Source organism: Lepidothrix coronata, unplaced genomic scaffold, assembly GCF_001604755.1.
Source record: "Lepidothrix coronata isolate B3197 unplaced genomic scaffold, Lepidothrix_coronata-1.0 Scaffold48, whole genome shotgun sequence".
Taxonomy (NCBI): Eukaryota; Metazoa; Chordata; class Aves; order Passeriformes; family Pipridae; genus Lepidothrix; species Lepidothrix coronata.
Window position 1 is genome coordinate 3,086,521 of NW_016690228.1, and position 7,949 is coordinate 3,094,469.

Consider the following 7,949-nt stretch of genomic DNA (forward strand, 5'->3'; position numbering starts at 1 on the left):
ACAGAGGCAAAGAAAGCATTAAACACCTCTCCCTTGTCTCTGTCCCTGTTCGTGAGGTGACCATTCCCATCCTGTAACAGGCCAATGATATTTCTATACGGCCTATTGCCATTAATGTGTTTGAAACTCTTTTTATTGCCCCCCACATTTCTGATCAGATTCAAATCCAACTGAGCTTTGGCTGCATAAATTTTCTCCCTACCTGGCAAGCAGCATCTCTGTATTCTTCCCATGTCACTTGGCCTTGCTTCCACTGGCATATGCCTTCCTTTTTTGCCTTATTTCCAAGAGAAAATCCCTGCTCAGCCAAGTTGGCTTTCTGTCTCACCTGTTTGACTTCCAGCATTTGGGAATTGCCTGCTTCTGTGCCCTTAGGAGGTGATGTTTGAAGAGTGACTGGCACTGATAGACCCCAGCACCTGCAAAAACATTTTCTCAGGGGACCTTACTTACTAAATCTGAGCAGCCTGAAGCCTGCTCTCCTCATGTCCAGAGTTTAGGTTTTGCTGTCACTTTTCTTCCTGTCAACAGAGATTTTAAACTTAATCACTTTGTGTTCACTGTGACCAAGATGGCCCCCAATCTCCACTTCTCTCATGAGATCCACTGTGTTGACAAGCAGCAGATAAAGGAGGGCATCATTCTGAGTTGGCTCCCTGAGGACCTGTTCACCCAGATTTTTTAAGAATCCTCTGGCCTGAGTTGTACCAGCTGCGTGATGCTCCCAGTTGATTTCTGGCAAGTGTAAGTCCCCCACAGGGACAAGGGCAGTTGACTTGGAAGTATCCCTTAGTTCCTCAAAGAATAATTTGTTGGCATCATCGTCCTGGCAGGGAAGTCTATAGCAGACTCCCAAAATGACATCCACATTATTAGTTTGCTCCTTGATTCTTACTCGGAGGCTCTCAACTGTGCCATTGCCTACTGTGAGCTCCATACATTCTAACCCTTCTATTACATACAGTGCCACTCCTTCACCTCTTCTGCCCTGCCTATCCCTCCTGAAGTGCCAACAGGGCACTCCAGTCACAGGACTCATCCCACCAGGTTTTGCTTATGCCAGTGGTATCAAATCTCTGGGACTGGACCAAAGCTTCAAGCTCCTCTTGTTTGTTCATCATGCTGCATACATTGGTGTGGAAACATTTCAGGTGTGGTACATTGTAGCCAACACCTCGTGAAGCAGATTGAGGGGTGCCACTAGTGCTTGCTTCCTCAAGTTTTGGCACACCATCCCATTGCTCACCACTGGTGAGCCTGGTTTTGTCCCCTTCCCCCTTTCAAGCCAGTTTAAAGCTCTGTCAACAAGAACCGCCAGCTCCTGCACCGGAACTCTTTTTCCCCTCTGACATAGGTATATCCTGTCACATGTCAATAGACCAGCTGTTAAGTAGATCATCCCATGGTCAAAACTCCCCCAAATTTTCTGATTACACCAACCTTGAAGTTACTCGTTGACCTGATGGATCTGCCTATTCTTATCAATATTTGTCATTACTGGAAGAATTGAGGAAATTCTTCACTACCTGTGCTCCTGATCCCTCTATCAATCGACTCAGGCCCTGAAGTCTCTTTTGATTGCCCTTGGACTTCTCTTTGTTATTTCATCTCTGCCAGTTGGAACAATCAATAGCGGATAGTAATCAGAGTACGTTATTAGACTGGAGAGTTTTCCAGTAATGTCCCTTACCCAATCCCCTGCGAGACAGCAGACCTCCCTGTGAGTTGGGTCCGTTCGCTTTAGAAGGGAGTCTGCTATTTCTACTACTCTTCCTGTTGTAGTGGGTTGACCCTAGCTGGATACCAGGTACCCAATAAAGCCGCTCTCTCCCTCTGCAACTGGACAGAGGAGAGAGAAAAAAAAAACAGCTAAGGATTCATAAGTTGAGATAATAGCTGGTAGAGGTCACTTAATGATTACCTTCACAGGCAAAACAGACCGAAAGTGAATAGTACTTAAATAGTACTATTTAAGTACTAATAGTACTTAATAGTACTTAAATTTATTACTAACAGGATAAGAGCCAAAGAATGAGAAGTAAAAAAGTCTTAAAAACACCTTCCTCCCACCCCTCCTTCCATGTTCTCCCTCATCCTCCCCAGCGGTACAGGGGGATGGGGACTGGAGGTTATGGGCAGTTGTTGTTTCTGTCCCTGCTCAAGGACAGGAGTCCTTCCCCTGCTCCCATGGGGTCCCTCCCACGGAGGACAGTCCTTGATGGACCTCTCCAGCATGAGTCCGTTCCTCAGGCAGCAGTTTTTCCCAAACTCCTGTCCTGTGGGTCACTTCTTCATGGGGTGCAGTCCTTCACGAATGAGCTGTACCGACGTGGGTCCCACACAGGGGCCACAAGTCCTACTTGGGAAAAACCTGCTCCAACACAGGCTTCCCTCTCCACAGGCTGCAGGTCTCCAGCAGGACCCTGCTCCATCTTGGGCCTCCTACGGGGTCACAGCCTCCATCATGCATCCACCTACTCCAGCATGGGCTTCTCCATGGGCTGCAGGTGGGTCTCTGCACCCTGATGGTCCTCCATGAGCTGCAGGGGCCTCAGCTCTGCTGCCTGAAGCACCTCCTCTCCCTCCTGCACTGACCTTGTTGTCTACCTTCATGTTCCCATGTTCTCACTCCGCTCTTCCCTGGCTGGAATTCTTCTGCGCAATAACCTTCTGTTCTTAAATATGTTATCAGAGGCATTACTATCACTCCTAATTGGCTCATCCTTGGCCAGCTGCAGGAAGTCCGTCCTGGAGCCGGCTGGCATTGGCTCCACCAGACAGGAGAAACTTCTAGCAGCTTCTAACAGAAGCCACCCCTGTAGCCCCCAAAACTCAGCCACAGAAACACACTACACCTGTTAACAGAAGAGGTCGATGCAGGGTGCAGGTGATGTTCTGGGAGGCCCCACTACCTCAGAAGGACCGTTACCAACCTTCTCAGTTGTCTGGTCTTCTAGATCCAAAGCCTCATACCTATTATAGAAGGTGGCAGTCCTACCTGTCAAATTCTGAGAAGGAACCTTCCTCCTAGTACATGCAGTGACCAGCTTCCAGCCCTCATCTTTAATAGGCCCTTGACTAATAGTCCTTTGACTAATTACCCTGCAGGGTTCTGAGACCACCTGCTTCTTCACTGCAATGGAGCTTCAAGACTCCCAAGACTCTTGAGACTGTAGCATCTCTGAAAATAATTGATCTCTGGGATCCTTGAGCATTTGACTCCTGTTTAAGTATTTCTTGTTGGGCAGTAGGAGATAGGTGTCTGTGTATCTTTAGATTCTGAGCCTCATTTTTTTTCTTAGGTGTTATGTCAAAGATCTTTCATTGCACCTGTAAATGTATATTTGCTAGAAAGTAACCCTGGACAAGAGTATCCTGCTTCTAATGAACAGATTTCAGCTATTCTGATCTAGTGTCCTGCACTGCACTGTTGGAGAACCGAGCTCCATTTTGTAATTGGCAGGAGGTGAGAGTATTGCAACAGTGAATGTTTTGGTCTCGAGAACAGGAGAGAAACATAAGTCTATTGAAAAGTAGCCTCTAAGATTAATTCCATACAGCTTCATTTGGAAGGAAAAAGAAGAAATCTCAGAAACAGTGGAAGAAAATATGTGGGGGAAGTGAAAATAAGAGTGGTGGGAGAGCACAGCAATGATAAGAGTGAAGCATATCTGAGATATCCAGGGTCATATATAAATCAATATATAACTAGGCAACTTACATAATGCTCTTAAACTCATAAATATGACAACAGAAAGAATCATAGTTGAGGAATATTATCCTGAGTGTGGATAGGTGGAAGTTTTTTGCTGGTCTTTAATAGAAACTAGTTTCAGCTGCAGTAGAACTATTCGCTAATACAGTGCCACTCAGAAGGACGTATCTGAGAGCTGTTAGTATGTCTTTGTAATAATAATTTCAAGGAAGAAATGGCTTTTCATTGTTGTAAGTAAAATAGTTATTTTCATTACATTTTTTATTTTATTTCTGAATTTGGATGGTTACTACAGGAGCAGGTATGGTATGTAACATATGGCTGACTGATTGGCCTATCCCAGCTGCTTGCCCATCTCATACCAAGTTCGAGCGAAGAAATGGGCCTTGTGTCGTCTCCCAAAGCTCAGCAGATTGTGGATCAGTAAAGGGCTTCCGATCAGGCAGGAAGCAATCTGCACAGGATAACAATGAATGCCCTCCCAGAAACTCTCACCGAGGAACTGTAATTCATAGAACTCTGCCTGAATGTGTTTTATCATGCAGAAGGCAATTACATGGAGATAGTTTAAAACATGTGGGTATGCAAGGTAATGGTATTGTCTGATTGAAGAAATAAGAAAAGGCTAATTAGCAGAATTTGGTTTTTTTAACACTAGCCCTGAATGTTCTCCTGCCAGGGTCATTGCCCTCAAAGAGCTTTCTAGAATACATACGTGCACTTCCCACCTTACTACAAAAGTTGTCTACTTGGAAAGTTTGTGATTGTGTCTGCTCCTTCCTTTTGGAGCCCTAGATGTCTGGGGAAGGAAAATAAGCATGTCGTATGAAAACCCCCTGAAGTCTGTGCTTGATATTTTAACTTCCCTTTGCAAGGCAGCTGCTGCATCTGCACGTGTGGGAATCTGGTGAGCCATACAATCTTAGGCTGAGGATTTCTATTCACTAGGGATTAGCTGAACTGTTTTCCTAAATCAGTCACCAGATCTGGATTCCAAATTAACAAAGTGGTGCTGAGCAATAATGTAGACTCTAGGTAGCAGCTGTGCAAATTTATTCAATGAAAGCATTATAAAAGCAGGCTGTCTAACTGCCTTAGCTTTAGCGCAGTGAACTCTGACAAGAAGCGAACTTACTGAATTTATAACAAGTAAAAAGCACAGGTTCATTCAGCTCCAAGGATGCTGAATGAAAAATGCTGGTCTTTGCACAATTACTCTAAACACAACTACTCACAACAAAAAGTTTAGAAGATGCAGAATGATTGTATACTAGAAAACATTGGTAGAAGAAACCTCAGAGATCATTTAACCTGTCTCTGTTCAGCATGTCCCGATGACCTGCTATCCCTCTGTCTTTTCCATGTCTAGCCTATTCCTGAAGACATCCAGGGATTGGGATTTCACACACCCGTCATGCAATTTGTTGACAGTATTTTCTTGGTGTGTCTTCTAGTCATCTGTACACTAAACCATGCCAGTCCTTTTGCTTTTTCTTCATAGGTGTAATTTTTTTTTGACCTCTGACAATTTTTCTCTCTCTTTTCTGAACTCTGTCCAATTTCTCTTTTTCTATATCTCAAATTAGACTCAGTATTCCAGCTATGACCTTGCCACAACTTAAGTCTCCTAAAGGCTGTCTTACTCTTAATGTATCCCACTGTGGCATTTCCTTTTTTTGATTATAATTTTTTTTATTGCAGCAGCACAGTTGATTATATTCTGGCTGTGCTCCCCTAGCTCCTTCCTGTGAGGATGCTGTCCTACTCATTCTTGCCTAGCCTGTATTTGTGCTGTGTTAAAGGGCAGGACTTTGCATATGTCCTTACAGACTATTTCTCCAACATGTCAAGATAATCTCAATTTCAGTTGTATTTTCCAGTCAGCTAGCAATCTCTGTGAGATTATCTGCAGTAATGAATAAACTTATTTTATCTTCCCTCATTCAGGTTGTTAATGGAAATATTGAGAAGCCCCAAATTTCTCATGGATTCCTGAGGAATCCCACTCTATACATCCTTCCATTTCAATAACCAACCATTGACAAATGCTTCTAGTGAATGACTTCCCAGCCAGTTTGCACTTTTCCTATGCTAGTCTCCTGTAGACTGTTTCTCTGTCTTAGGTTGAAGAATAGTACATGTCAATGTAATACACAGGCAAGATATGACACCTCCTGCTTCTTCCATCTGTTATCCTGTTGCAGAAGGAAACTAGTTTAGTACATCACCACCTAGTCTTATTCAGAAAACACCATATATGCTTAGTTCAAGCCTTTATGAGGCCTGGAGCACCAAGTCCCAAACCGTGGCCTCAAGTGAAGGCTGGGCCTATGAGGAAATGCACCAACCTGAAATAAAACTGGAGGAATGTGACTCACAGGCTGAAGTACATCTGCCAGGGTTAATGTGGTGTTACAGTCTCAGCAGCAGGACTGCTAGAGCAATGTGATATGAGACACTGTCCCAGAGCATTTTCCATCTGTCTTTTCTACAGATGAGTATGGTGTCTTGAGACAAGGGTGTTTGAGCCAAGTGACATTCAGATACTATTAGTAGCAAAAGAAAAACAGTTGGATCACTGGAGAACACCAAAGGAAAAATAACCAATAAAATATGACTTTCGTTCAGGTGTATAATGAAAATGCTCAGATGACCTGCAGAGGGATGAGTCACAGATTGAAGCCAGCGGTCTGAAACTTAGAGTCATTAACTTGATCATCCTTAGTAGGGCATGACAAGATGAAACTAATATTAGGGAAAACTTGATACACATTAGTGTAATTTATTTTTAGAAGTGTTCGGCTTGTACCATGTGACATCGCACTTCTTTATGGTTGGTAGAGAGAAGTAGGTACTTTGAGTATATAATTCATCTAGTCTGTTTTAGAGAGGAGATGAACCCATAAATACCCACTTGTGTAGACCGTGATCTGACAGGTCAGATGCAGACATCTGTATTTTATGTGTCTAATGTTAAATTATGCATTTTTTTGCTTTTATTCGTGTCATGTACATTGCAAATCACTTCTCTCAATTCTCGTGGAAAAAGGGCAATATCTCCACACTTGGAACACACCATTAATATAAATTTTAGGAAAACTTGATACCAACAGGGCACTATTTAAATATACAATATCTAAATGCCTCAATTATAACATCAAATATAAGCATAAACTTCTAATCTGCTTGATAGATCACTTCTCTTATAGATGCCATAATTTCTCTAATTGCCTGGTTAAGAACTGCAGGTTTAGATGGAGCTGCTCCTGGCTGAAAAAGTCTTAAGAAAGAGAATGGCTTTATGGCTCACATTAAGGAGTTTCTGTTAAGAAACTGCCACTGTCACTGAGCATAAAACACTCATCTGTGAGACATGCAAATTAATCTCAATGGATTTCTAATGCAGATTTACTAAATAGTATTAAACACCTGTGCAGATACTTAGTCAGAGTGTAAATCCAATATTATAGTTCACTTCATTTGGTTGATCCAGATTAGTTTCTCAATGCACCTTGTCTAGACAAATCCTGAGCATGTCTTTGACCTGATAACAGAGCTAAACTGTCTGTGCTACAGTATCTGTGGACCTGGGTGACAAGTGTCACTGATGGAGTTCCAAAAGACAGTGCCTGTCCCAGAGCCACTGGCTTCTACATTGCTATTTGGGGGATTATAGAAGCAAAAAAATGGCATTGGAATTTTATTGTAATCTGATAGATCTGATGACCTTGTTAATATATACCCTCACAATATTAAAATCTGGTAGCATGTTTATTACTCTTTTAAGCTTGGCATATAAAAGCCCAGCATGCTGAACAACAATTTTTACGGGAGTTTTGCCAAGGCACAGAGAAGCACCATTGTATGTATATACACTACAGCAGTATGCAGAAAATGAGACACCATTTATGCTTGGCTTTCCCCCCAGAGTTCTGGGGGATGCAAATAAGAATATTTGTCTTGAAACTGAATTGGGCAATTCAATTAAATTCTAAAGCTTGGTAAAAACTCCTAAGAAACAGATAACAGTAACATGATAATTCATTTCAGGAAGGAAGAAGCATAGGCAGGTCAAGCCACAAATACAAAAGAACACTTGGCTTTTAAGTGCTAATTGCCATGTTCATACTTCTCCTCCTCCCAAATGTCACTTTGCTGGACGGCTCTGTAGTAGTGCCGTAGGACCTCACAGAAGTGGTGGGTACATGCTTGGTCCATCTAGAACAAAGTATTT